Below are 13,504 nucleotides of genomic sequence, written 5' to 3'. Positions count from 1 at the left end.
AGAGCCGCTGCAGTAGCTACTGTGCAACCATGCTCACCGACATCTAAAAACCTCCCAAGCCACAGCCGAGACTTGGTGCTGGTTCTGTTTCACTTCAAACTTACTTCAGCCCCTTGGATGGGCGACTCCCAATGATTAGGAGGAGGAATAGCCAGACCCATTGCAGGGGACTCAAGTTGAACCGAGCAGAACCGCCCCACAGGGTTTTAAATCTTCATGGAAGCAGGCAGTCACCTCTTTCTCCCGCGGTAGCTGTGGTGCAGTGACGTTTCTTAACCTGGCTCTTGCCCCCTGTCTCTGTCGCCCCATCAAATGATTGGATGGGATGACACAAGCAGGACACAGGTCACCCTCATAGAGGGGACGGGTCCGCTTTCGTTGCCACTCCCCTGGCTATAAGGATGAGCCATCTTCGAAGCTGCAGCAGAGAGAGAAGGCCCAGGGGCCTTGGGAAGGGACTCTGACCAAGGTCAGAGGCGCGAGAGACTGGCGCAGAGACAGGCGCAGAGCGAGCGGAGCAGAACCTGTGAGCCTGCGGCACAGAAGCCCTGGCTGCCTGCGGGCTGAGGAGCGGGCAGCTGTGGCCCATTGACTGTACCCTCCCTGCTGCCTGATCCTGCCAGCTGATAACTGACTGGCTTCCCCAGTAGACCCCCCCCCCCCCTCACGGTGGGTGAGGATTGCCTGACTTCGATGCTGCTGTTGAAACAAATTCTCAACCCCAGCAGGGAAGGAGGAGGCGGGGCGGAGCAGTGGGTGCGGCGAGTGGAGGGGGCATGTCTGCCTCTTGGCAATTGGCTTCCGCGGAGGTTAGATTGGCCTCCACGGTGGCGCTAACGCAGTTGTTGGGTTTTAATCGCCCATTTTTTGCTTTACAGCCACGCGTTTTCAACACTGAACTACCGGGGCTCCTGACTGCGGCAACTGCAGGTATTAAATCAGCTACTGCTGACGGTAACACTAGGAAGCCTGTGCTGGGATCCGTCCCCATTTATAGGAAAACAGGTTAAGTAACAGGCCCAGGTCAGGCAGCCATTAAGTGGCAGAGGTTGACCTTGAGCCCTGGGCAGTTTGGCTCCGAAGTTCATACTTTTTACAAGGATCCACATGTGACCTCCTCCCTGGGAGATGGACGGCAGAGAAGGGGAGGAAGGGAAACTCCGGATAGGGCAAGATATGACAAAATAACAATCTATAAATTACCAAGGGCACATGAGGGAGGGGGGAGTGGGGAGGGAGGGGAAAAAAAAGAGGACCTGATGCAAGGGGCTTAAGTGGAGAGCAAATGCTTTGAGAATGATTGGGGCAGGGAATGTATGGATGTGCTTTATACAATTGATGTATGTATATGTATGGATTGTGATAAGAGTTGTATGAGCCCCTAATAAAACGTTTTTTTTAAAAATTGGGATGCTTTTCGTTCAATTTTTATTTTATTTTACTTTATTTTATTGGGGGTCCTTACAGATCTTATCACAATTCATACATATATCCATTTTGTCAAACACATCTGAAATATGTTACCCTAATCTTTTTCAAAACATTTTCTTCCTACTTGAGCCTCTAGCAGCTCATTTCCCCCCTCCCTCCCCAGCCCTTCCTCCCTCCTACATGCCCCCTTGATAATTAATCCAGAACAGATAAACCCCTCAGGACCAATAAGAGGAGCAGCCATACTAAGAGGGTAAGAGTAATATGGAACCAATCACAATGATTGACATATGAAAAGTGGGTGAAATGAGACAGCGGTCAGTGTATATAACACGAGGGTGGGGTGAGGGGAATGTTCATACTTTTTATCAATATGCAAGGGACTGGCCATGGTTAAAGCCCTCTGTACCCACTCACTGTTCCCCAGCGTAAAGATGGGCATCCTTGGAAACCCCGTGGAGCAGTCCTGCACTGTCCTGTGGGTGGTTACGAGTCAGAATGGATTCCCATTGGCAGTGAGTTCTGTTTGGTATCCACAGGTGGCTCAATTGATGACTTGACTGGACAGGCAAAATAGCATGTTACACTCTGAAGTAACAGATTCTGGGCTGTGTTGACTTCTTCATGTGTAAAGAGAATATTCTCTCAGGAGCCTGTCAACTCTCTAATTCTGAAATTTAATTATGCCTGTCCTTCTTTAATAGGAGTCTGGAGAACAGGCGCGGCAGTGGTGAGACCAGCGGGCAGCAAACACCAGGGTCTCTGACGTTTGGAAAGGGGCAGGACGAGCAGGCTGGCTTGGGTCGCCCTTGGGGAGCTCTGGAACCCTTGAAGCCAGAGATGCTCGATTTGAGCAACTTCAGGGAGACAGGATGAGAAGGGAGTGCGGTTCCAGGGGGAGGGCTAGCCCGTAAGGGGCATAGAGCTGTGGGGTAAGACGACCCTAAAGGAATTCTGGGAACGGTGTAAAAAGAATACGACCTAGTCGATGGTTCTGGCGTTATAGTTTGTGAATCTGGAGCTCATGTTGAGAGGAGCGTAGTAGCAATTCCGTCATTTTGAAAAGGCAAGCCTTGCAGTCGAGGCAGTGGGGGGGAGTAGGAGGAGCCTGGAGAAGGAGGGAGGGAGAGTTTGAAGGCCAGCTCGGCCACTTTCCATCTGGGTCCCCGAGGAGGTGCTTTAATATCTGTCTTGGTAAAATGAGAGTCATATTAGCACTTACTAGGACCCCAGTGGAAGGTGAAGTGGTGGCCTAGTGGTTAAGAGCTTGGCTGCCCATCACCAGGTCAATGGTTTGAACCCACCAACTGCTCCAAGAGAGGAAGAGGTGGGAGTTGGGTCCGGTGAAAATGGCAATCATGTCATTCTACTCTGTTCTATGTTAGGGTCACTATGAGTCAGAATAGACTTGAGAACATGAGTTATTAGAACTCAGCAGGTTCAGTGGGAGGACTCCCTCCTTCCATGCAGGAGACTAGGGTTCAAGTCCTGAGCAGCCCACCTGCCTTATAGACCTGTCTTATAGAGTAGGGCTTGTGTGCTGCTGTGACACTCACCAAGTTCCAGTGGAACTGCTAAACCTGGATGGACTCCGAAGAAAGGCCTGGTGATCAACTTCTAAAGATCAGACAATGAATAGCCCTGTGAATGACAATCATCCAATCTGCAATTGATCCTGGAAACGATGCAAGCCCAGGAAGTTCACCCATTGATATGGGTCCCCATGAGTCAGGGGCTGTTCACAGCAGCTAAGAACAACCAAAGGGACTTAATCGTGCTGCTGCCCATCCCAATAGGATTTTCTCCCCAATTCACCCCAAACCTTAATAAACGGAAACCCAGCTAACTCTTAGGAATTGTTGAAAATTCTTGGTCTTCAAAAGAATGGAGATGTTAACATTTGCCCCAATTATTCCTTCCTGGTGCTTTAGAGTATCTCTGATCTCAGAGAAGGGCAAGGAATCTAGTAAGCAGCTAAAGGAACAATCCGAAGTTAGAGAAGATGGACTTGCACCCAAAGCTTCCAACAAGGCTTCCCCTCCTCACCTCCCACCTGGCCAGGTTTCCCCTGGCCGATTATTTTCAGAAGTATTACCAGGTCCTTCTTCCTAGCCCGGGAACTCCACAGAAACCTGTTCACCAAGGGGACCCTGCTGGTCATGGGAATACCAGCTTCCAACATCACACTAACACTCCAGGCACCGTGGTATGACACGGTGACAGATGAGCATCAACATTAAGAAAATGAAGCCTCGATAGCTGGACCAATAACCCACAACAGGAGAAATGGAGACAGTATTGAGGTGGTCAGTGATTGGGTTTTACCTGGATCCACACCAGGGCCCATGGAAAGTCACAGTCAAGAAATCAAATGATCGACAGTATGCTCCAAAGGACCTCTTTCAAGTGATAAGCAGCAAAGATATCAATCCCCTAGAGTAGTAAGGTGAACTTGACCGAAGCCGCAGTATTTTCTATCCCTTTATGTGCATGTGAAAGCTAGAGAATGAACTAGAAAGCATGCAGAAATGGGTGCTTTCGCGTGATGGCGCTGTTGGTGGAGAAGATGAAACATGTCACGGGCTGCAGAAGCACAAACAAAGCTCTCTTGGATGGCGTACAGCCAGAAGGCTCCTGGGAAGTGAGAATGATGAGTTTGGGGGACATGTTACCAGAAGGGACAAATGCCTGGAGAAGGATATCAGGCTCGGAAAAGTAGAAATGAAGAAGACCCTGAGTGAGATGGATTGACACGGTGGCTGCAGCCCTGGGCTGGGGAGGTTGTGAGGATGTCACCGAAGCAGCCCATGTTTAGTTCTGCTTGACATGAGGTCACCACGGGTCAGAACCAGCTCAGTGACGCCTACCGATCACCACCATGGGCAGGGCATGGATGCAATGCTGACCTGCGGCAGACTAGAGGGGGGCTTCTCAGAGGAGGAGCTCCTGTCTGCTGCTTCTCAGGGTCTCCCAAGGGGGAGAGGGAACAGCCTGAATATTGACTCCCAGGGAAAATCGAAAAGAGGCAAGACTGCCACCCACACATAGACACAGACGGGTACCTAGAGACTGAAGAGAGCTTCCTGCATCAGTTCCCTACTGTTACTGTACCCACTTAGCCCCAGCAGGGTGCTGAAAGCAGCACAGGGAGGGCAGCCATCTGGAACAGGCTGGCAGGGTTGCGTGCCTCCTGGAGTCTGTAGGGGAGAATCTATTTCTTCGTATTTTTTCAGCCTTTGTGGCTGCTCACACTCCTTGGCATGTGACTTAACATCTCCCCACCTCTGCATCCATGGTCACATCACCTTCTCTACCTCTGTTCTCACCGTTGCTGCACTTTCTCTGACTTGGACCCTCCTTCCTCCTTCTTATAAAGACCCTGGTGGCTATATTGAGCCCACATTTATAATCCAAGTGCATCTTCCCATCTCAGAGTCTTGAATGGAACCCCAGCTGCAAAGTGTCTTAGGCCTCAGGAAGTACAATATTCATTAACCTCCTTGGGCGGGGTGGGGGAGGCGGCGGTGATGTGTGCCATCATTTACTCTGCGAGACGACCTAAATGAGGTGTCCAGCAATGTGGTTTCTCTCTTTATGAACTGTGTGACAACTCTCATTGTCTTTCTAAGCCTTGCTCTCCACACCTATCAAATGGAAGTCGCAAATTTGGACTTGAGTCCTTCTCTGTGAAGCCCCATGAAAGTATAGTTGTTGTTAGGTGCCTGCAAGTTGTTTCTAACTCAGTGATCCTATCGACACCGGAAGGAAACCCTGCCCCGTGCTGCGCCAGCCTCACCATCGCTGTGATGTTTGAGCCCATTGGTGTAGCCCTTGGCTCACTCCATCTCCTGGAGGGCCTTCCTCTTCTTCGCTTTCCCTCTATTTTATTAGTATGCTGTCCTTTTCCAGAGACTAGTTTTCCTGATAACATGTCTAATATATGTGAGATGGAGTCTCACCATCTCCTAAGGGGCTGTATTCTTCCAAGGCACATTGTCACTCAGTGTGATGTTACCAATTGGTCTAACTGTGAGGATTTCCATCTTTCTCACATTGAATTGTAATCCAGCCTGGAGGCTACAAGCCTCGATCTTCATCAGCAAGTGCTTCACTTCCTCCTCACTTGTAACAAAGTTGTGTCATCTGCACATCACAGGTGGTTCGTGAGCCTTCCTCCAATCCTGAGGCTGCATTCTTCTTCACCCTATCCAGCTTCTCGGATGATGTGCTCAGCATGAAGACTGAGTAAGTATGGTGAGAGGATACAACCTTGATGCACATCTTTCCTGATTCCCTTGTTTTGTTCCCACAACTGCCTCTTGCTCCATGAGCAAGTTCTGTGTGAGCATGCCATTCGCTGCTGTTATTACTCTCCTTAAACTGCAATATTGACACCAAGGTCACACGAAGGGGAGAAAGCCCTCACTTGGGCCCCGCAGGCTCACCGAGAATGGAAGGCATTGAGAACTCACAGATCAAACGTCTCCACCTGGCTACAAATGCTCTGTGTCCTGGGTGACCGAGATAACTCTCCACTAGCACCAGTTCCCTGAATGTGTCTTTAATCATTTACCCTTGTAACAGAGTGACCAAAGAGGACACTCTCATGGCCTGGAGGGGGACTGGAATCCATTTTCCTTGTACATCTGTCACCTTCTCTGCATGCAAACAGTTGCTAGGGGGCTGATTCCAACTCGCAGTCACCCCAAATGCCTCAAAGGGCTTTTAATGGCTGATTTGGGGGAAGTAAGGTCATTCAGAACTGCTAAGTCATTCTTCGGAGGAGCCCTGAGCAGACTGGAACCTTCAACTCTTTGGTTAGCAGCTAAGCACATCATCAGAGGCGCCACCAGGGATGCTCTGTGTTAGGTGTCATTGAGTTGGTGCTGACCCATAGTGACCCTGAGCACAATGGTAGGAAACACTGCCCTGTGCCATTCTCATCACGGTTGTTACGTCAGAGTCCATTGATGCCACCATTGTGTCAACCCATCTCCTTGAAGGTCTTCCGCTGTTTCCTTTCTTTTTACTGGCTCTCTACTTGGCCAGGCCCGATGTCCTTCTCCAGAGACTGGTCTCTCCTAACCACATGTCCAAAGTACATCAGAGGAAGTCCGCTCAGCCTCCTAGCTGGTACAGAACATTCTGGACTGGTGAACTTCTTCCAAGACAGATCTGTTTGTCCTTGTGGCAGCGGTCCAGGGTGCTTTCGATAATCTTCACCAGCACCACAATTCAAACCCATCTTTGATTCCGTATCTAATTTCTTTCCCCTGACTCCATCCCGACCTGACAAACACATACAGGACAGGGTGGAGAAAGACATGGGCTGCCAGAACACAGCTGGGACACCCCAGGCTGAGAACACTTGCCCCTATGTCCTTTCGTTGCTCCTCCCTCTACATGGAGAAAACATTAGCTATGTCCTTTGATTTTTCTTTTCAAGTGTGCTTGATTTTCAAAACCCAGCTTCTCAGGGACACTGCCCACTGGGCCCAGGCTGACTCCACTGCCTGCCTGCCTACCACACTGAGTGAAAAAATAAACAGCCTACAGAAACCCCAAGGTTCCGAGCAAGCCAGGGTTTGGGGAGACTCAAATGTTCTCCAAGAGGCACTCCTCCTCCGTCTCACTTGGCAAAGGGTCGCGGTTGAGGTCTGCTGTGACTACGGGATCCAAGTTTAAAAAGAAAACAACAAAAACTAAGCAATAAAGCAAATGCACCGAATGTTTTGATAAAAGGGGAAACCACGCTGTTCGCATTTTTGAAAAGCCAAGGAACTTCTGGTGACCCCCAAAATTGACATTTTCAGAGGTACTTTGAGCATGCAGGATCATGGCCCTGATTTTTATCTCTGTGGACTTAGACTCCATGAAAGTCAATTCACAACGATGCTATTACTAGACTGGAGTGGACTCTGCATTTAGTTCCTACACGGCCAAAGTTTGGGTTGACTTTTAAGAGAGTAGATATATTCCACAGAAACAATGAAGAAGAGCATCCGCCCTCTGCTGACCCAACACCCGTCTCCGTGTCTGCAGCTTCCTCCACTTCCTTCCTGGGCGACGAGAACCAGCGGCCAGAAATCCATCATGTCTATCCTCAAGGTTCACGCCAGAGAGATCTTTGACTCCTGTGGAAATCCCACCATTGAGGTCGATCTTTACAGTGCCAAAGGGCTCTTCAGAACTGCCATGCCCAGTGGAGCCTCGACTGGGATCTATGGGTCCCTGGAGCCCCGGGACAATGATAAGACCCGGTACCTGGGCAAAGGTGTCTCAGAGGCTGTTGAGCACATCAATGAAACAATTGCACCTGCCCTGGTTAGCAAAAAGCTGAACGTTACGGAACAGGAAAAGATCGACAAGCTGATGATTGAGATGGATGGAACTGAGAATAAATCAAAATTTGGTGCAAATGCCATTCTGGGAGTGTCCCTCACTGTGTGCAAGGCCAGAGCTGCTGAGAAGGGAGTCCCCCTATACTGTCACATTGCTGACTTGGCTGGCAATTCCAAAGTTATCCTGCCCGTTCCTGCTTTCAATGTGATCAACGGCGGCTCCCACGCCGGCAACAAGCTGGCCATGCAGGAGTTCATGATCCTCCCCGTCAGAGCAGCCAACTTCAGGGAGGCCATGCGCATCGGGGCCGAGGTGTACCACAACCTGAAGAACGTCATCAAGTAGAAGTACGGCAAGGATGCCACCAATGTCGGCGATGAAGGCGGATTTGCCCCCAACATCTTGGAGAACAAAGAAGCCCTGGAGCTTCTTAAGAACCTATTGGGAAAGCTGGTTACACCGACAAGGTGGTGATTGGCATGGACGTTGCTGCCTCCAAGTTCTTCAGGTCTGGGAAATACGACCTAGATTTCAAGTCTCCTGATGACTCCAGCAGGTACATCTCACCTGACCAACTGGCAGACCTGTACAAGTCCTTCATCACGAAATACCCAGTGGTATCTATCGAAGACCCCTTCGACCAGGATGACTGGGATGTTTGGCAAAGTTCACTGCCAGTTCAGGGATCCAGGTTGTAGAGGACGATCTCATAGTGACCAACCCGAAGCGAATTGCCAAGGCCGTGGACGAGAAGTCGTGCAACTGCCTCCTGCTCAAAGTGAACCAGATCAGCTCCATGACCGAGTCTCTGCAGGCGTGCAAGCTGCCCCAGTCCAGTGGGTGGGGCGTCATGGTATCTCATCGTTCTGGGGAGACCGAGGATACTTCTTTGCTGACCTGGTGGTGGCACTCTGCACTGGACAGATCAAGACTGGTTCACCGTGCCGATCTGAACGCCTGGCCAAGTACAACCAGATCCTCAGAATTGAAGAGGAGCTGGGCAGCAAGGCCAAGTTTGCTGGCCAGAAGTTCAGAAATCCCCTCGCCAAATAAGCTGGGCAGGCAGACCTCTGGTAGCCCCTCCCCAAGCCTGTCGGCATTCTCTCCGCTTCACTAGAACTGCCCTGCCAAGCCAGACCAGCTGACACCTGTTGGAACCCCAGCTTTGTGACCCTGTGACTCAACTCTTCGCCCTTCTCGAGAGCTTCCCACCAAGTGTCCCAGTGTCATCCCGAGGTGTCAACAGGCAACATCCCCAGTGGTTTTGTTTGCAAAATAAACATCAGTGACCCCTAGGAAAAAAGAAACAATGAAGAAAAAGAGGCAAACGAGTAATCCTGGGCATCAGGGAAACCCCTTCTCTAACATGGATCAGAGTCTAGCCCCTCCTTTCTTAAGTTCAAGGCCACCATCCCAGGGCAGCCAACTACCATCTCTCGCTGGCACGGTTTACAATGGTCTCATGATTGATCTCCCCACAGCACTGTTTTGCCTAACTCTGTCAATTGGGAAGGCATACCAGTGGGGTTGTGGGCCAGGTAATGGGGTCATAGATCAGGAGGGACTACTAATGGAAAATAGGATCCTGATTAAAGTGGGATGTGTGTGTGTGTTTTGGTCATTTTATATGATCACAATTTTGCGTTCTTATGGTTTTTTCATTTATTTTCGGCTTACTGCAATTAACAATAGGAGGTTTTCCTTGTTCATCATTGTGTCACTTATTCCTAGCACGGCACTTGGCACATATTGCCATCGTTAGGTGCTTCAAATCAGTTCCGACTCGGAATGACTGTGTACCACAGAACAAAACACCACCCGGACCTGTTCTTACACGTGAGTCCATCCATGCAGCCACTGGGTCAGTCCATCTTATCCAGGGCCTTCCTCCTTTTCATTGCCCTTCTCTTTTACCAAACATAATTCCATTTTCCAGAGACTGGTCTCTCCTGATAACATGTCCAAAGGAGATGAAACAATGGCTTGCCACCCTCACTTCTAAGTAGTCTGGCTGTACTTCCTGCAAGACAGATTTGCTGATCTTTTGGTAGTCCATAGCATTTTCAATATGCTTCACCAGCACCATGATTAAAATGCAGCCATTCTTCTTTGGTCTTCCTTCTTCAAGGTGTAGATGAGGTGATTGAAACGCTTCGGGTTGAGTCAGGTGCACCTTGGGCTTCCAGGTGACACCTTGTTCTTCCGCCCTTTACAGAGGTTTTGTGGGCAGGTTTACTCAAGTGCAATGGTACACAAAAGGGATGCAATCCAGTGTCTCAGCCCTGGTTTCCCAGCAGAGCAAATCTAGTGAATACATAAAGACTTCTGTTTAAAGGAGAGGGCTTATGCAATTGTTGAGTCTGACACGTTCCAAATCCATGGGTCAGATGGGAGGCTGAAGATTCTGATGGCTGCAGGGGCTGGTAATTCCAAAATTTTCAGGTTAGGCAATAGGCTGAAGATTCCTGCAGGTGCACATCCCAAGACCAGTAGGTGAAGTCACCAAAACTGTGCAGGGTTGAGAGAGAGAGACAGAGAGCAACCTTGCCAGAACATCCATTTACATACTGGAGGCAGGCCACTGTCCCAAGAAAACTCCCCTCTCAACGGATTGGCTGCTCAACACAGATCACAGAATGGAAAGTGATTACATTAGACTACTTTAGGGGAAAGCTATCAGTTGAATGCCTGCTAAACCACAGAGAAGCTTAGCCAAATTGACACATTACATTAACCATCAACATGGACAAGCACTATTCCAATAAGTGGCTGTTCTCATAGCTGCCTTCTCCAAAACGTAGCCCATTTTTAAAAGTTTTAGCTTGATTAAACTCTGAGTAGCATGGTGAAGTGTCTACTAACATCACCTAGTTCTGTGTCTCATGGAGATTTTTTCATCCTCCAGTTCCTTATATGTGTTTCTTTGTGAATGCCATCCATTGCACGAGTATGAGTGTAAGCTAGAAGGCAAGCTTACTGTTGCCTGCATTGTGTCCTGCGGCATCGGAGCAGAGCCTCCCTCAGTAAAATGGACGGACACAGTGGCTGCAGCAATGGGCTCATGTAGAACAGCAATTGTGCGGCTGGTGCAGGACTGGGCGGTGTTCGTCCTGATGTGCGTGGGATTGCTACGATTAGAAAGGACTCCACAGCACCTAACAACATACCTGCTTGTCCCCAGTATCTGATCTAAAACAGCCCTTGGCACACAGGGCCCGGTACCCCACGTGAACATGTCGATGTCTGTCTTCTTCTTGGGAGAAAGATGAGCTTGTCTGTTCCCATAAAGATTCTTGAAAACCCAACATACATTTGCAATGCTGGTGGGTGTAGACTTAGAGCTATGTATCTGTGTGTCTGTCTCTCTACATATTACAACTATGTAGGGTGAAATTTCTAAACTGATTGAGCATGGAGATTATAAACCTACCAAACAATAGTTTTTATAATACACAGTTTTCTTTTTTGTTAGTCATTTTATTGAGGGCTCTTACAACAATGCATACATCAATTGTATATTAATTTTCAACAGGAAATCTGAGAGCTAGAAATTGCCCACGCACCCACTGCCATCTAATCAATTCCAACTCATAGTGACCCTGTCTATAGTTTCTGAGATGGTAAATCATTCTGAGCGCAGATAACCTCTTCCTCTTCCCTTGGAGTAGCTGACAGGTTTGAACTGCCAACCTCTTGGTTAGCAGTCCAATGCCTAATCCAGAAATGCATTATTATACCTGATAAGTATTAACTGTTTGTTTTTTTTGGGGGGGAGGGTTGTAATGAGTTGCCAATATTTTTCAAAGTTGTGAGGTTTTTTTAAATAAAAATCTTGATGCCCAAGGAACAAAACATCCTATCATTGTGAATGAGGGAAGTGCAGACTGGGGACCCAAAACCCATCTGTAGGCAACTGGACATATCCTTACAGAAAGTTTGAGGAAAGGAGATGAGCCAATCAGGGTGCAGTATAGCAAGGATGAAACATACACCTTTCCTCTAGTTCTTAAATGCTTCACCCACACCTACACTCACACCCACTATCATGATCCCAATTCTACCTTATAAATCCAACTGGACCAGAGGATGTGCACTGGTAAAGATAGGAACTGGAAACACAGGGAATCCAGGACAGATGATCCCCTCAGGACCAGTGGTGAGAGTGGCGATACCGGGAGGGTGGAGGGAGAGTGGGGTAGAAAGAGGGAACTGATTAAAAGAATCAACATATAACTTCCTCCCTGGGAGATGGATAAAAAGAAAAGTGTGTGAAGGGCAATGTCGGACAGTATAAAATATGACAAAATAATAATAAGTTATAAATGATCAAGAGTTCATGAGGGAGAGAGGAGCAGGGAAGGTGGGGAAACAATGAGGAGCTGATGCCAGGGGCTTAGGTGGAGAGCAAACGTTTTGAGAATGATAAAGACAATGAATGTACAAACGTGCTTTACACAATTGATGTATGTATGGATTGTGCTAAGAGTTGTATGAGCCCCTAATAAAGTGACTTAAAAAAATCTGATGCCACTTTCCTGAAAAGCCAGAAGGTCTGGTCACCCTGGGTCCTCTGCCAAAAGGCGCAAGAGGCCGGGGCTGGGGGATCGCCGCAGGGGCTCCTTCCAGCCCCTAGGGTAGCGGAATGACATCCCTTTGCTACAGTTTGTGTTCCTGGAAGACATCTGCCCCACTACAATTGTCCTGAACATCATAGGGGGTGGCTTTTAAGGGAGATGAATACAGACTTCCTTCGGAAAAGCCTTCGGAAAGGAAGGAGCAGCCCGGGACATATCCGTGCAAGATTACGTTGGAGCTGGGTTTGATGAGCCCCTGCAGAGAGCTGTCCCGCGCCCCCTGTTGCAGGTACTGGGATAGAAATGCCTTCCCCTCAAGATCTTCTAGCTGGTTAAAGTCTGGGCATGGTGGGAGCAGCTAAGTGGATTTCTTTGGCTCAGTACCACGCCAACTTGGCTCCTTGTCTTTCAAGGGCGTCCGACTCCGATTACTACAGAAGGGAAAACCTCCATGATAGACAGGCAGCCTCGACAACAGCTATCGGACCATGGGTTTCCAAAAGGGGCCTTGACCAGAGAAGTCAGACCACATGTCCTCCACATTCCTGAGGAGTGTAGCGGCGGCATCAGAGCATTGTCATCTTTGTCATGGAAACTTGAGCTTTGACATCTAGCCATTTGAAAACGAGTTAAGACCTCAAACAATATAAGCAACCCTTTGAGCTTAGTGTAACGAAGGAGTTCAGGTTATGTTAGATCAGGTCACATTCAGCAGTGGGTGTTGGTTTGGGCCAAGCCAGTCACTCTGGGAGCTGCTCCAGACTCCCAGCAACTCCATGTGTACGTCAGGGTAGAACTTTTCAGAAGTGGGTCACCAGGCCTTTCTCCCGAGGCCCTTCTGCGTGGGTTTAACCCTGAGCACTTCACTGTTTCCACTCCCCAGAAGCTCCCAAGGTGAGCACAGTCAGGTCAGCATATAAGTGACTTGTGAGGCCTAGAAATGAGTTATTGGCCCAGTTAAATTTTGACTGGTTGAAATATGATAATTAAGTTTATTATAGCATTTCCCTTTTAGATTTTAAAATTTTGCCACTATTCCTCTATTGTTTCCGTCACTGTGGGGAAAAAAGCAGGCCTAATGAGGGTAAAAGCATCCATTACTGCGGAGTCTGATTTAGCCTCGCAATTAGATACATTTTTTATAAGTGCTACTAATT

At 48.6% G+C, this 13,504-nt stretch overlaps 1 pseudogene; it reads left to right on the top strand.

Annotated features, from left to right (window-relative positions):
- Positions 1-7,524: 7,524 nt before the first annotated feature.
- Positions 7,525-8,835, top strand: LOC142443661 (alpha-enolase pseudogene; annotated as a pseudogene).
- Positions 8,836-13,504: the final 4,669 nt, after the last annotated feature.

The sequence above is a fragment of the Tenrec ecaudatus genome, chromosome 3 (assembly GCF_050624435.1).
Source record: "Tenrec ecaudatus isolate mTenEca1 chromosome 3, mTenEca1.hap1, whole genome shotgun sequence".
Classification (NCBI taxonomy): Eukaryota; Metazoa; Chordata; class Mammalia; order Afrosoricida; family Tenrecidae; genus Tenrec; species Tenrec ecaudatus.
Note: the sequence above shows the minus strand (reverse complement) of the source record. Positions and strands in the feature narration are given on the sequence as shown.